Here is a 17721-nt window from a genome sequence, read left to right on the forward strand (position 1 = left end):
GTTTCCCTCACTGTTCAGCCATAGGATCCACTTGAGGCAGCCTTGAGCAATGTGCTGTTCAGACCATCTGGATAGTGTATGTTACTCAACTCTGACAAGGACTCTATAAAAACTTTAAAGATTCTGGGTGGGTGGGTGCTGAGATTTCTTTTATAATGAGAAAGATGGATCATCTTTCCAATTGTTTAAGAATTCTTAAAGTCTCTTCTTTTATCTATCATCTCCATATATTTTTTCCCCATTTTTCTGTTATTCTAACTCTGTTAAGGCCTCTATATAAACTTCTAAGATTCTCAGTAGCGGGGGACTGAGATCTCTTTGTCTTGCAGCTGCCCAAAGAAACCTTTTTCGTCAGTTCCCTTGCTCTACCTGCCATGTACCATCCTGGAATGTCCTGTTTCTTTCTTGGGTCTCCCCTTGCCTCCCTTTAAGGAAGGGGGCAATTTTCAATTTTACGCCAGAACTCCAGAGGTTGGGAACTAAACACCTTTCATCTTTCGTCTCCTTTCGCTCTTCCTTTCCTCCTCCTCTTTCTGCTTCCTTTTTCATCTTCATAATTTTATTTATGCATTTAATAAACAAACCACTTATTTAATAGATAAAACACTTTTTAAAGAAAATTCAGAAAACATGGAGAATATACTTGTGAAAATTCTTCCACTATCTGCAGTGCCCAGCCACTCAGTTTTCCTCTTTGCATCCAATTTTGTAGTAGTTGATATATTCTTACAAAAGTAATTTCTCATATAGTTTCTTTCTCTACATAGACACATACATACACCATGTGTGTATATATAAAGATACATTAATATAATATCATTTTTCCAAAATGCTATTATGTGTTACTTCCATTATTCTGTACTTTTGTTTTATTCACTTAAAATTCACTTAAAATATATTATACATTTTGAAGGTTTTCCCATATGGGCTTCTCCATTTGTTTTTTACAGCTGTGCAATAGTATATCATGACTATGCCATAAATTATTTAAGTACCTTGTTATTGATGGACATTTTGGTTATTTCCCAATTTTTTAAAAAAGATTTTATTTATTTATTTGACAGAGAGAAAGAGGTCGTAGATAAGCAGGGAAAGTGTGGGGGAAGCAGGCTTTGTGCTGAGCAGAGAGTCCAATGCGGTCCTTGATCTCAGGACCCTGAGATCATGACCTGAGCTGAAGGCAGAGGTTTCACCCACTGAGCCAAAAAAGGTGCCCCTCAATTTTTTATTTTACAATGTTCCAGTGCCATTTCACATGCATGATTAGCACTGAACGACACAACCTATATGGAATTGGCATTCCTATATGGAATTGGCAGTTTAAGGAGTGAATGCATTTTTAATTTATAAATTCTGTCAAATTTTCCTTGATAGATAGATGTTATCCCAACTTATATACCCATGAGAAATTCATGAGAGTACTTTTTTCTAACACAATCACCCTTATGATATTTTAACAACTGTTTGGTCATTAACAATCAGGTAAATTAAAAAAAAAAAAGATATGGTGAAGTGTTTAAAATTTAGATTTATTTTCTTTTGAGAAAGATGGCTTGTCTTTCCAAAAATTGAAAGGCTCTTTTAATCTCTTTTTCCATCAGTTACCATCTTCATACATTTTTCCTGTTATTTCATTTTTAGGTAAATATTTAATTGCTGTTCTCTCACACATGCATACACATCTCTTCTTTGACACATGAGGAATTATACCTGTTTGCATTGTTTGCGTTGTGATTTTTTTAAGTTGCTTTTTTATCATGTGCCTTTTCATTATTGTGAACTCAACTTACAAATCTTCTAATCTTCTAATGTATTGTTTTGAGGTTAACATCATAGTAAGTAAATTGTCCTCAGCTTGAGATCATACAGTTACTTTGTATCATTTTCTAGTACTATTATGGATTCTCTACTAAGTTTTTTTTTTTTTTTTTTTTTTTTTTTTTTTAAGATTTTATTTATTTATTTGACAGAGAAATCACAAGTAGATGGAGAGGCAGACAGAGAGAGAGAGAGGGAAGCAGGCTCCCTGCGGAGCAGAGAGCCCGATGCGGGACTCGATCCCAGGACCCTGAGATCATGACCCGAGCCGAAGGCAGCGGCTTAACCCACTGAGCCACCCAGGCGCCCCTCTACTAAGTTTTAATATACATTCTTCTCTGAATTGATTTTTATGTATTTTTAAATTTATCACTCCATTTTTACTTTTTTTTTTTAAAAGATTTTATTTATTTATTTGACAGAGAGAGATTACAAGTAGGCAGAGAGGCAGGCAGACAGAGAGAGGAGGAAGCAGGCTCCCTGCTGAGCAGAGAGCCCGATGCGGGACTCGATCCCAGGACCCTGAGATCATGACCTGAGCCGAAGGCAGCGGCTTAACCCACTGAGCCACCCAGGTGCCCTCCATTTTTACTTTTTAAAGACCATTTCCAAGTTGTATAAATGTTTGATGATATGACATGGGTTTACCAAATTATCTGGTATATTATGTTTATCATATTCTAGTTCCATGATATATTCCAGCCTATCTCTGGACTTTTCATTCCATTGCACTGATATGTTTATCTATATACTCACATTGCCATTTTCAATATTTTAACTTTAAATTTTATAATAATATTTAAATATCTATTATGCATAGTTCTCCCTCATTACTATTCTCTTTCAGAATCATAATAGCTTTTATTATATAATAATACTGCTGTTTATTTAATTCTTCCAAAAAGTCTCTTTGATATTTATGTTGGGTCTAGTAGACTTATAAATTAACTTGGGTAGATTTTAAATGTTTGTGAAGTCGTGTCTTCCTATGTAAGAATGTGGTAAAACTTTCTCTGCTCAATGGTCCTTTTGGGACTCTCAGTAATATTAACAGCTTATTTATTTTTCATAGATATCTGCTATATTTGTTATCTTATTCCTAGGTTTTTAATTTTATTTTATTGTATTTAACTCTATGGATTATTATATATGGACTTATATTATTAGTTTATAAATTCTAATGGGTTCTGGATTGTATTATAAAGTTTGTTAATTTCTGTATCTTATTGAGTTCACTTATAACACTAACAATTTCTTAGAGAATTGAGGATCCTTCTAGTTTATGTAAAGTATACAATAATATAATCCTATGTATACAATCATATACTGTGCCAAAGGAAAAGTAGTTTATTTCCTTTGTTCATATTCATATTCATCTTATTTTTTTTCTTGTTAATTGCATTGACTAATAATTCCAGACACCATGAAAAAAAATTCTTTAATGGCATCTTTTCTTTCCTTTTTTTTTTAAAAACAATAATGTAAATATTTCTTGTGGAACTTCTTTCAGTTTGCTAATGTTTGTGGGTTTTTTTTTTTTTTTTTTTTAGATTTTATTTATTTAGTTAACAGAGATCACAAGTAGGCAGAGAGGCAGGCAGGGGGGTGGGCTGTGGGGAGGAGCTGGCTCCCCACTGAGCAGAGAGCCCAACTCAGGGCTTGATCCCAGGACCCTGGGATCATGACCTGAGCAGAAGGCAGAGGCTTTAACCCACTGAGCCACCCAGGCACCCCTTAATTTTTTTTTTAATGAAAAGAACTATTTATCTGTTTCATCCTAGTCGTCCCCAAGAATGGTTGTTTTATTTTATCAAATGGGTTTTGATAATTATTTAGGTAGATGATCATCTTAATTTCTCCTCTGATTTACTGGTATGGAGAATAATACCAACAGGTTTTCCAAGATGAAAAAGCACCACCATTCCTAAAAGAACTAATATGAGTCTGGTGTTTTCTGTGCGGAAGTTAGTTTCTTTAATTATTCTAAGCAATTTGTACAGATTTTCAGCTTTTATGGAGGCAGTTTAGGTAAATTGTGTTTTTTTCAAGTAAATTATTCTTTTTATCCCAGATTTTCAAATTTATTTGCATGGAGTTTAGCAATGAAACCTATCTTTATATTGGTATTTTTATTAAATCAGAATCCATTATTTCCCCTAATACTGGGAAATACTAAAAATACATATTATACTATATCAAACATTTTAAAAGGTATTACTATATCATATATAATATGTAACACTTAAAATATTAAAATAAAATAATTTAAAATAAATCCTATGTTAAGCCAGGCTAAAATTAATACACTGGAGATATATGCAAGAGTTTGCTTGTATGGGTTTCTCTTGGGTATATTATTGTTAGTTGAAATACTGTATCAAATGTGTGAATATCTTTAATTTACTAGGTAGTGGAAATCTGTACCTAAAAGTGATTATAGCAACTTAATTTTCAACCAGCAATGCAGAGATTTTCCATTACTTAAAATATTCACCAATATTTGGAACTGATCAGATTCTTAATTTTTCCCAAGTGTTAGTGGTGTGGTGACATTTAATGTTTACTACTATTGGTATTTCCTTGATTGCTAAAAAATTGAGTTCCCATTAATATTTTTTGGCTTTATGGATGCTACTTTTGGTGAAATACCTGCTTGAAAGCTTCTCATATTTTTCTAATGAGTTGTCTCTATATTATTGATATAAAGGAGTTCTTTATTTATGCCAGAGACCAGTATTTTTTTGTTGCTTATATGCGTTCCATATCCTTCTTACTATATACCCCCCACTATCTTTATAGTGTTATTTTGATGAGAAGTTCTTAATTTAAGCATACTTAAATGTACTGCTTTAGAATATGGTTAGTACTTCCTACATTTTGTTTAGAAACATATTCTGTATCTGAGAATATAAAGATATTTTACTGTATTATCCTTAAAAGCTTAAAAAAACTTACCCTTAACCTTTCAAACTTAAATCATCCAGAATTGATTTTGTATTTAATGCAAGGTGGAGGTTTAATTTAATTTTTATACCAAATGGATACTTAATTTTCCAGCATCACTTACTGAAAATCTTATTCTTTCTCATTGATCTAAAAAGGCACATTTTTCATGTGCCAGATATCCATATATGTGTGGTATATTTGTTGGTCCTATATTCTGATATATTGGGCTTTTTGTCTATCACTGGAAAATATCTTTTTTAACCACTGTAGATTTATAATAACTCTGGATGCTAGAGTGACATTTTTACTTGTTTTTCTTTTTCAACATGGTCCTGACTCTATCTTTCCACATAAATCTATAATAGCTTGCCAGTTCACACACACACACACACACACACACACACACACACACACCATCCTTACATGTGAGCACAAACCCTGTTGATATTTTAATTTGAATTACATTGAATATACAGAAAAATTTGGTAAGAATTAAAATATTTCCTATGTAGTCATTTAAGCTATAAAGCAACATATTTATTTATTTATTTATTACAAATCTGTCTTCTGTGAAAAATTACCCAATAAAAACCAAAGGGCCCTGGGAAAAATGGGGTTAGGGAAAAACTAAAAAACATCATCAATATTATATTATTCTAGAACAATATTGAAAAATATTAATAGTGAAAATTCTTGTGTTTTTCCTGATCATAAATAAAAAGTTTTTAGCATTTGTTCAATAAATGTTATATTTTTTTTTTAAAGATTTTATTTATTTATTTGACAGAGAGAAATTACAAGTAAGCAGAGAGGCAGGCAGAGAGAGGAGGAAGCAGGCTCCCTGCTGAGCAGAGAGCCCGATGCGGGACTCGATCCCAGGACCCTGAGATCATGACCCGAGCCGAAGGCAGCGGCTTAACCCACTGAGCCACCCAGGCGCCCATAAATGTTATATTTTAAGTAGGTTTGTGGTAGATATTCTTAATCAGGCTAAATACATTTCTTTCTTCTCATAGCTTATTAAGAATTTTTCTTTTTTTTTGCTTTTTTTTATATATAATTTTTTATTTTTTATAAACATATATTTTTATCCCCAGGGGTACAGGTCTGTGAATCACCAGGTTTACACACTTCACAGCACTCACCAAAGCACATACCCTGCCCAATGTCCATAATCCCACACCCTTCTCCCAAACCCCCTCCCCCCAGCAACCCTTAGTTTGTTTTGTGAGATTAAGAGTCACTTATGGTTTGTCTCCCTCCCAATCCCATTTTCTTTCATTTATTTAGAAGAATAAATTATTAAGAATTTTTATAAACTCTTTTATAAAAGAGCTTTATACTTTTTGCTAATCTATTAAAATAGACAAAAATATTCCATCCTTACTAAATTGTGACTACAAGCCAAGTCTTGGAATACTTAAAGAGATAATGGCTGGGAATTTTCAAGTGATGAAAGGCACCAATATACAGGTTCAAGAATTAGAAACATGTGAAAAAATAATAAACAAAAACAAATTTGTGATAACACAAGACCAAAACAAAATAAATATTTTAATACGGGATCCTTTCAACACTTGTCACCAAGGTAAATTTCCTTACTGTCTCTGTTTCAGCTTTACCTGTGGGTATTCAACTTTTTGTTCTAGTTTATGCAGAAAGACTTTCTTACTTGATTCTTCATTTTGAACAGGGCCAGGCTTTTACCATACTGATCCATATCTCCCAAAGCTATTAAATCTAAAGCTTAAGTTTACCAGGTTTGATAGCTACTGAAAAATAGTAGTTTCTGTGCTTTGCAAGGCTCTTTGTATTACTGTTTTTAATTGTAATTTGGCTAACACAACTCTACACCCTCCAGTAATTAATAAAAAATAATAATGTTTTAAACATTGTTATTTCATGAGGTTACAGGCCTTTATACTTACATTCCTCTAGTTATTTCCCCTTATTTTTTTCTATTTTGAGTATTTGTAATTTCATCATTTTGTTTTTTAATGGATGATTGGCTAATGGTTCATTTATTTATTCTTTTCTTTAAACACTTGGATTTCTTTATGTGATATTTTTAGGTATTTAAAAAGTATTGAGTGACAGCATGGATGGAACTAGAAAGTGTTATGTTCAATGAAATAAGTTAGAGAAAGACAAATACCATATGATTTCACTTACATGTGGAATTTAAAAAACAAAACAAAATGACGTACAAAAAGGCAAAAACAAACTCATAAATACAGAGAATAAATGTAGTTGCTAAAGGGGAGGGATTGGGCGACAGAAAGAATGGGGAAGGGCGGGGGGAGGTATAAACTTCTAGTTAGGGAATAAATAAGCCACAAGTATAAAAGGGACAGCATAGGATATATAGTGAATAGTGTTGTAATAATGATGTCTGGTGACAGATAGTCATTGTGCTTGTGGTGAACACAGCGTAATGTATAAAGTTGTTGAATCACTATGTTGTACAGCTGAAACCAAAGTAACATCATGTGTCAATGCTACCAAAATAAAAATAAATAAATAATAAAATCCAGAGAAGGGAAATAGAAATGTTGATTACCACTTTTATATATACTAATTTCTTCTTTCTTTGTCTTTATTTTGTTGTTCTTTTCCAGTTTAATGCATTGGAAATAATTTCTTTTGATTCTCCTGGCTCATTGTTGGCATTTGAGACAATGAATCATCCTTGTACTCTGCTATGCCCCTTTGTTGTTAATATACAGTGATTTTATTCTTGTTATATTCTATATAATTTGTAGAGGTTTTTTTTTTACCCTACTTTGTTTTAAAGACTTTGAAAAATATTATTCTTTTAGACTTCTTGTTTTTATTAATTTTTAAAATGTACCTCTAATAAAAATAGAGTGTGACTACTTTTTATTTTTGGAATTTAGTGAGATCTTTTGAAGTCTGATATGTGGTCAGTTTTATAGCATAATATGGTTACTTACAATAAGTTGATATGCTTGTGCTTTTAGAGAGTGATACATGTTAATTAGATCTGCCTTATCAATCAGATTAGGTAACCCTTATACTATGATGTTTTGTGAACAGAGAGAAGTGACTTAAAACATACTGCTACAATCCATTTGTTGTAGTTTATTTCTCTTGGACCTATGTGGGTTTTGCTTTACTTATTGATGCTTTTATATATATCTATTTATGACATATAACATAATATGTAATACATATTATATTACATTATACATTACATTATGTTACATATAACAATAATATATATTTCTTTGGCCCTAATTCTATCTTATTATTTTATGATATGCTTTTTCGTTTTGTACCATGCACTTTTAAACTTTGCTGTTTGTGTATTTGGTATGTTAATTTGAAAGTCTTACATTTATCTATAACTATGTAGACATGATTGTTCAAAAGAACTTTGCCAAACAAGAATGGGAAAAACAAAAAGACAGAAAACGTAAGTTAGCAAATATTGGAACACAAATGGAAAAAAAAGATCAGAGTTGAATTTACAAACAGAAGCAAAAGACTTCTAGTTTCCAATCCAGCATGTAAAAAGCTTGGAAGTTGTCACTCCATCTTAACAATAATTAAAAAGCTGAACAAATGGAAAAATCAGCAACTCTTTTTAGATTGTAAGAGGTCAGTGGACACACTCCTCCATTCCTGCCCTGCAAACTGGAGAGATTAACAGGCAAATACAGAGAATCACAACTTACCAAGCAGAAACCCATGAGCAGAAAACAGTGCTGGGAGAGGGAAGCCTGAATTATAATTGACAAATTACTGGACATTTAGAGTGGACAACTATGAGAGATAAAACTTCAGGAGGATACAGTAATCAGGTTGCTCCCACACCTCTGTGAGTTCATCTCTTGGAACTCTCTTCACAGGTTCTCATAGTGAATGTTAGAAAAATCCCCTCCTGCCTTCATGAGTGGCAGAGGAAAAGGAAACATTTTGAAATATGCTAGAACATTCTATTCTTATTGAGATCTTGCCTCAGGAGAAACTTCTTACCCAGAACCTAACCCATGGGGTTTTGTTAAGAGTCAAATTGACATGGAGGAAGGGAAATACCCTACTCCAGTTGGTTCTATACCTCCACATGGAGGAAGAGATATATCCACCTCCAATGCCATGTAGCCTTCCATATGGGAGAAAGGAAATGCCTAACTCACTCCAGTCCACTGTCACCATCCTCTGGGGCTAGAGGTGTGGGGATCTTGGAGAAGCACTGCTAAGTTCACAGTTCAGAGCCACTGTATGAAAAAATATGAACAAAGCTACAAAAATAAACAAAGGTAATACAGAATGTGTAAGGGATGGTAAAATTAAAACTTTTATTTTTCTTGTTCATAATTGAACTAACAGATGAGTTTCTTTAAAGTAGTAACAAGAGTACAGTCAAATATATGTATATGTCAAGAGAGAATGTGTGAGCGCGTATGCATGAGAAAGCACTCATGGGGAACTTAAAAGATATTTTGACTAAATGAAAATTAAAACAATTTGCCAAAATTTGTGAGATGCATGAAAGCAGAGCTTTGAGGGAAATATATAGAATTGAATTTGTGTATTAAAAATAAAAACATAGGGGCGCCTGGGTGGCTCAGTGGGTTAAGCCGCTGCCTTCGGCTCAGGTCATGATCTCAGGGTCCTGGGATCGAGTCCCGCATCGGGCTCTCTGCTCAGCAGGGAGCCTGCTTCCCTCTCTCTCTCTCTCTGCCTGCCTCTCCATCTACTTGTGATTTCTCTCTGTCAAATGAATAAATAAAATCTTTAAAAAAATAAAAAATAAATAAAAATAAAAACATAGAAATCAATCATTGAAACATCCACCTTAGGAAACGAAAAGAAGAACAACAAATTAAATCCAAATGAAGCAAATGAGAAGATTATAAAAAATTAAAGCAGAAACCAATGAAATTGAAAAGTTGAAATCAATGGATGAAATCACTAAAACAAAAAACTTGCTCTTTAAAAAATAATAATAAAATTGATAAGCCTCTTACTAGGCCAAGAAGAAAGATCAGAAGTATTTCACTGTTTTCCTCATAGAATTCCCTAATATCGGTGTGCCTGGATGTCTCCGTGGGTTAAGCCTCTGCCTTCGGCTCAGGTCATGATCTCAGGGTACTGGGATTGAGCCCCACATGGGGCTGTCTGCTCAGCAGGGAGCCTGCTTCCTCCTCTCTCTCTCTCTCTCTCTCTCTGCCTGCCTCTCTGCCTACTTGTGATCTCTTTCTCTGTCAAATAAATAAATAAAATCTTTAAAAAAAAAAGAATTCTCTAATGTAGTTGGGAATTGAGATAAATTCAGGCTGGGGTGCAGTTTTGGTAATATTCTTTTTTTTTTTTAAAGATTTTATTTATTTATTTGACAGAGAGAAATCACAAGTAGGCAGAAAGGCAGGCAGAGAGAGAGAGAGGAGGAAGCAGGCTCCCTGCTGAGCAGAGAGCCCGATGCGGGACTCGATCCCAGGACCCTGAGATCATGACCTGAGCCGAAGGCAGCGGCTTAACCACTGAGCCACCCAGGCGCCCCAGTTTTGGTAATATTCTTATACTTCCAGTTTGCCCAGCAGTTCAGGATAACGTGACAGGGCTCTTAAAAACTTTGTGGTTCAGCAGGTCCTTCTCTGTGTTGGGTTGTAAAGCTAATGCCTTTTTCTTTAGCAGAGTAGACCCATCAGTAGTTCCATCTTCTTTTTGGAGCCTTTGTGCTTGACTTTGTAGTCCCCTTCTCTGTGTAGCTTGAGCATTTGGCAATTGTCATAGGAGGAGAACAAGGATTATGTCAGGGATAGTTCTTCACCTTTCTCCTTTCAACAGCAGTTCTACCCTTTAAATTTCCAACTTTCTCTCTTTTTTTTTTTTTTTTCAGAGAGATTGATCACAAACAGGCAGAGAGGCAGGCAGAGAGAGGGGGGAAACAGGCTCCCCGCTGGGCAGAGAGCCCAACCTGGGGCTCAATCCCAGGACCCTGAGATCATGACCTGAGCCGAAGTCAGAGCTTAACCCACTGAGCCACCCGGGTTATTTTTATTATCACATCAAAATATCTTTTGATTTCAGTGCCCACAGTGGTAACACATATGTATGTTTGTGTTTAAAAATTTTATATACTAATGATGTGTATATAAAATACCTGTAATATATATAATATATAAATAATCTGGATTTTCTAGTTTTTCCTCACCAAGAATACGAATCTTCCATCTGCCACGGGCAGATATATTACTTGAAGGCCAGAGTGAGAGTGTGTGTGTGTGTGTGTGTGTGTGCACGTGTGTGTGTGTGTGCATACAAACTGGAATACACATACTCCTTTTATGTGATATATTTTACAATTAGATACATTTCAAGCTTCTTGAAAAATATGAACTTCTATGCCATTATTAATATCTGATGCATGTCTCCCCAGTGTTGCTTTGATTAATAACCCAGTTTTCCCTGTTTTCCAAGTTCTCAACATCTTTCCTCTGACTTCCTCACCTTCTACACAGACATATAATCCATTACCAACATTAGTCCATTTTATACCTGTTCTGTGTCTTGCTCATTTCACACCTACTGTTACTGCCGTTTACCTAATTTACTCTTATTTCTTTTATTATTGATTACTGTAGTTGCTTTGTAATTGGTCTCTCCTGAATATTTTTCTTCCCCAAATCTCTACTATAATGTTGTATGCCTTATTGTTAGGAAAAACTTTCAGAGACAGTACTTATGTCATTAACTCTCCAAGCTAAAAATAAAAGAAAAAGATCTGTGCACTCCCATTTAAAATCTACCACAACAACATGTTTTATAATCCTTAGCCTCACTGTCAAGGTTATAAATAACTGTACACCTTTGTACCCTTACAGATTTAATACTTAACCACAAACCTTCTTATTAAAACTGCACAAGTGCTCAGTTCCTCACCCTTTTTATAGCTTTGACTATCTTGTTTCTGCTGGCTTACAGCACTTTTCCCTATTTTTACACTGCAAATCCTACTCACCATACAAAGTTTAGTTCATGTGCTGTCTTCCTCATACAGTTTTCTCAAACTACACATATTGGGAACAGAACTAATAAATATTATTTAATCTCTGTTGTCAGATATTGTGCCAGACACCTTCATGTAAACGATCACATTTCAAAATAACAGTTCAAGATAAATATTGTTATCTTGTACCATTAGTCAAATGACTCTAAAAGAGGCACATCTTCTTACTTAGGTTTGCAAAAAGCAATGTATAGCTAGGGTTCCTTTTGAACACAAAGACACAATACTGTTTTTGAACACAAATTATGCAATCCTGCTTTCTCCATTTCTTTGCATGCTCTCTACCTTATGAAATTATCTATTCTATCTTTAGACTTTATCTGTATTATTCAAGTAAATTATTTTATTTTATATACCATCTGTATGTAAATCTGATATGTGGTCCCTTGGTAAAATCTGATTTTTATTTTCTCTTTACATGCTCTCATATTAGAAAAGTCATCCTGCACTATCTCTACTAATATCATCACCACTACCATCATCAGTAAGCTTGATCGATCTAATCTCTGGCATATTCAAATTCATGTTATAACAGTGCTTAAAAGTGGCCCAGCTCTGTCTGGGAATGAAACGTTCTTATATTGAAAATTTAAATTCAATAAAATACAGAAAACTGTTCTTTTTAAATTTATATTTTAAATGTGAAGGTTTTTTGCTTGTAGAGGAATCAATTGATTTAAAACAAGGAAAAGAAATGGAAAGTCTTTGTATTTTTTTTAAAGGGCATTCTCAGATTAAAAAACAAAACACACACACACACACACACACACACACACACACACACACACACACAAACAGTAGGTTATACCTGAGGCTCCAACTCTAGCTCATAGAGTTTAAATCAGAGAGGCAACCTGAAATGAAAATCTCAGGCAGTGTTGTGACTTGTCTTATAGTATCGGCCTGACCTCAATGTAAATTGTTTTTTAGATGGTGGCGACAAATGAGAAAACTTGTGAACAAGTTAAGAAAACAGAACTTTTACCTAGAATAAGTTTGCCCTTGGGAATACATTGGAATCTTTAGAAAGCTATACCTATCTACTGTTTACGAAACATGAAACGCGGTCTGCCTCAGCCATTCTTGTCTCTGCTCTTAATAGGCGTCAGTCTTGCAGAAGGAAGGTGTATTTGTATATGCTGGTTTTAAGCAGGTTTAAGGGGTAAAATCTGAGTTCATCGTAACAGCACAATTACATGCATTATATGGCAGAAAGAGAGAAGAATGTATGGTTGAGAAAAAATTCTGGGGTGTTTGTCACCTCTTCGCTGCAGAAGTCTGTCACTCACAGGACTGGAAAATATTTAGGCCTTACCAACAAATAGAATAGGGCACAGGATATAGCCTTGGTCAGAGACTCAGGTGATAGGAATCACAACACAATTGATATAAGTATTCTGTTAGGGACAGGGCAATGAAAAATACTTCGCAAACATTTATAAAGACTTACACAAAAATTCAAGAAGGTAAACCAACATTGTTATGTACCAATAATGTTCCAGATACTTTATATTTATTGAGTTTTAATTAGTATTCCTGAGGCATGATTTGACTTGACTTTACTAATATTGCCATTGGGAGTCACAGAAATTCTTAAATTTACAAATAATAATCATATATAAAACACTTAAAATTCAGTGTAAGCTCTTTCCAGAATTCAATAACTATCTAATAATCAAAAACACAAAAACAAAAACAAAACAAAACAAAACAACAGAAAAAGAAACTTTGCAGAGTATCAGGTATGGGATCAGGAGATAAGGCTCCTAAGCCTGGTTTTGACACAACAGGGGACATGTGCATTGACCTCATTTCACAGAAGTTGTTTCATTATGTATATAAATAAGGAGTATATAGTCAGTACTGTTGTGCATGTGTTATATATTTTTATCAGAAAAGTATAGTTGTTCCTATTTTATAATTGTGAGAAATAAGATATAGAAAGTTTGTATAACTCAGAAAGCATAGCCCCTGAGCACTAGAGTCAGCTTTCCAGCCTGAGAATGTTAAAGAGCAAAAGCCACATCATTTACATTACCTCTTTGTTACTTACCAAAGGAATCAGGTTCTTTCTGATTGTTTATGCAGTATAGGGGATACTTAATGTCAGCATGGTTTTGGTAGCCAAGCAGCGAACACACAGATAAGTTTGGCTGCAATCTGGTGCTCTTGGTGGGAAAACAAACATTTGTTGGAGGAATTCCAGCAGCTTGAGGTAATGGCAGTCACCTAAATCCTAATGTCCACATATGTGCTAAAATCACTATAGATCAATGAGAGGAACAAGTAAAATTGCAAAAATCTCACACTTTCCCTGGAGAAATGCAAAAAACCAAAAACCAAAAACCAACCAACCAAACAAAAAACCCTTAAAAACAAAAAACAAACAAAAAGCAGAGTATTTTCTGAAGCCATGCAGAGTGAATTCAAACAGGCATATTCAAAGAGGACTTGATTTAGAAGAATGAAGCAAGGGATATTTCCTGTTTTTCCTGGTTCTTATTCTTAGGGCAAACCATAGTCACACTGCACAGTCATAACTGCACAGGGCTCTAACTTCCCATGGAAAAACCACAATCTTTTAGGACTGAAGACCCAAGAAACAGAAGTTGGACCATCCAAAATGGTTAGAAAGTGAGAGAGAAGTCCCAGTAGGGAGAGCCACTCTAACTCTCATGCTAGAGTTTGGACAGATTTTAAGAATTTTAGGATTGCCAGGAATTATGTATGCACACAACAGCAAATTCCAGCCTAGAAAGAATAAAAATAATGAATGAAGAATTGAGCAGATATCCAAGTAAGAGCTTGTAATTTGAGTTTAAAAAACTTGATTACTTGCCAAACAACAAAAAGTCATCCTGGTAGAATATAACAGAATCCAGAATTCCACCATGGAAATTTCACATTGTGCAGGTTTAATCCAAATTATTATACATCTGAAGAAGAAAGAAAATATGACCCTGAGGTGACCTAGATACTAGAATTAGCAACAAGTATTTTAAAGCAGCTAAAATAATCATGCTCAATATTATAAGGGGAAATGTGCTCTCATTGTATGGAAAAAAATAGAAAATTGTGTCAAATCAATAGAAAATATCAAAAATAAAATGAAAATTCTGCAATGAAAAAGTACAGTATCTATAATAAAATTTTTAATGGATGAGACTAATACCATAATAAGTATGACAATGGAAAAATGAGTGAGTTTGAGGACAGATAAATATGAATCATTTAATTTGAACCAGAAACAGAGAGGAAAGGAAAAAAAAAAGTTTTAAAAAGAAAGAAATTTAGACTCAGAACCTATTTGACAATATCTAATCAAAGGTCTAATATGTGTGTAATTGGCAGCCCAGAATAGGAGAAAAGACAGAAAAGGGTTTAAAAATAATAATTGAAAAAACAATAGTAGAACATTTTCCAAATTTTGGTGAAAGATATGCAATTATTGATTCAAGAAGCTAAGCAAACTGAGGCTGCATGTAAGTTTTTTAACCTGGTTGAGTTCTTTGTCTTTATTATGTCAAAATCCTGACTGATTTTTCCACTTCTCCCTGAGTTCTCATCTTGCTACAACTTCCTTCTAACTGTATTCCCTAAATAACAGAAATGACAGTGTAAACCCTTTTCTCAACAAGCTTCTCTGGCTCTCCATTGTCCATGGCATAAAATATTTAATGGCAAATAATACCTTTTTTTTCCATCTGTTCATATGATATTTTGTTTTCATCATTTTTGGGGGACAAGTTTTTGTTTTTGACCTTGCATATATGGTACACTATATTGATTTAAACAACTGCTTTTTGTTGAACAATTTTTCTCTTGTTAAAGTCAGACATAATTCTCAAAAATTCAGGAACTCTAAAACGTGTTTTTTGGGGCTATTCAATACTGATAGAAACATAATTTACATAATACTTAAGCTCTTTTGTAGTCCATGAAGATAATTCCCTAGAGGGACCTTCAGCTTTAAATGATACAGTGTAGAAAGCAACAATTGTGAATGCAGGAATAAATCAGAAAGTGAGAAAAGCTAAAATGTAATAAAATTGAAAATGAAGGCCTTTTGTGAAAGATGCTTCAAAGGAAGTTTTCCTTTAGAAATCCTAAAAGCACTTTAAGAAAAAAGGATTTATCTAAATATAATAATTTATGAAATTTTATCTAAATATGATTTATGAAATTACATATTTATAATTATTTAATACAAATATTTTCTTGAAAAGTATACAAAGGGTTGTGGAGTTTACTTTTAAACATTTATTTCTCTCCTATTTTTAAATTTGACTATTTCCAAAGTCAAATATTTCATTTGGTTTTGACTCATGCATAGAGACTTCTGTCTTACCAACAAAAAAACAAAACAACCTCCCTCCTTCTATTCTTCCCTCCCACCCACTTCTTTACTTTTTTTTTTTTTTTTTTTTGCCTTTTTTGTATTCTAGCATGTGGTTATCACTTAGCATAGCCCTGGCTATAGCTGATTAGTAAACATGAAAGAGGTGTTTTAAAAGGGCCAAATTTCTATCAAATGGATCCTTTTGGAAAACTCCAAATTTCCCAGGAATATGAATCTGAGTCATTTGAGAATGCAGAGAATATGCTTGCTATTTCTTTCAAAGATAAAATCCATTGCAGGAAAAGTCCAAATGACAGAATATGAGAAAAAGGACAAACAAGCCAAAACAGTATAGAAATCATCAGGCATGGCCCAGTCTACTTCATTACTGTGCAAAAGCATAGGCTGTAAGATCTGAAGAAAGACTTGAGTATTTGAGATACAAGAAGTTGGGTGCTTCATTCTATTCCTTTCTAAATACAGTGACCCCATTCCTTTTAATTATTACACATCAAGATGCAACAGAATGGAATAGTGGATGAGCATGAGATTTTTAGCCAGGAATCATTGACATGAATCCACCATATAGTAATCTTTTGAATTTTGGCAAATTATCTGACATTTCTGAACCTCCGTTTCCTAATCTGTCAAATGAAGAAAATAGTAATCCCTTCCAGTTGTTAAGCTAAATTGTAATAATATATGTTAAGTTTGTCCATTGTGTATGTGTGTGGTGTGTGTGTATGTTCTGTAATTTTAAACCACATACCACATCTACTCTTTGCCAGTTCCAGGATCCTACTAGACTTCTGAAATGCTAAGAAATCTACCCTGGGATGCAAACATCTAAATATCAATAAATCAAACAGATCAAAAGCACTAAGGGAAATATTTATCTTTTAATTTAGTATTGAGAAATTATGTAATCTTTATTATATGGATACATGACTAGCATAATAAGCAGAAAAAATATAGGAGTAATGTCAGGTGTGTCAAGAGTAACTACTAAAAATATATTAGAATTCTGGACTTTGTGACTGTTGTATTGTCCTGTATTTTAATTTTTAAAGTCATTTTGTTTTCTTATTTTCATTGATAAATATTCATATTTCATAGCTTAATACTGTAGTTTGATTTAGATTTAGACCACAATTCTACAATTCTACACAAATTCTGCATTAGTCTCTTTTTGAGAACAAAAGATTTTCCTTATGGGATAGATAAAACTTCTTTTTGGTCTAGGGAAGATTTATTATTTTCTTTCATCTCTGATGTCCTCATTGGTAAAATTGCAAAATAGTCCCTTAACACTTTACAGATTTGATATCCAAATACTTAAAAAAATAAATGGCAACTTTAATCCTTGAGTACACATTAATTATAATTTGTGGTAAGGCTTATATTCAGACACTGGCAGAATATCATGGAATAAGGGGAAAGCATCATTTCATGCTAAAACAATTAAATGTTCTTTTATTTTAAGATGGCTCTTAGGATTTACTTCTTCGAAGACAAGAATCATCAGCTGATTCTGCAGTACTGAATTTCCTCTAATACTTCTGTACTCTTATAATCATTGACA

Source organism: Mustela lutreola, chromosome 1 (assembly GCF_030435805.1).
Source record: "Mustela lutreola isolate mMusLut2 chromosome 1, mMusLut2.pri, whole genome shotgun sequence".
Taxonomy (NCBI): Eukaryota; Metazoa; Chordata; class Mammalia; order Carnivora; family Mustelidae; genus Mustela; species Mustela lutreola.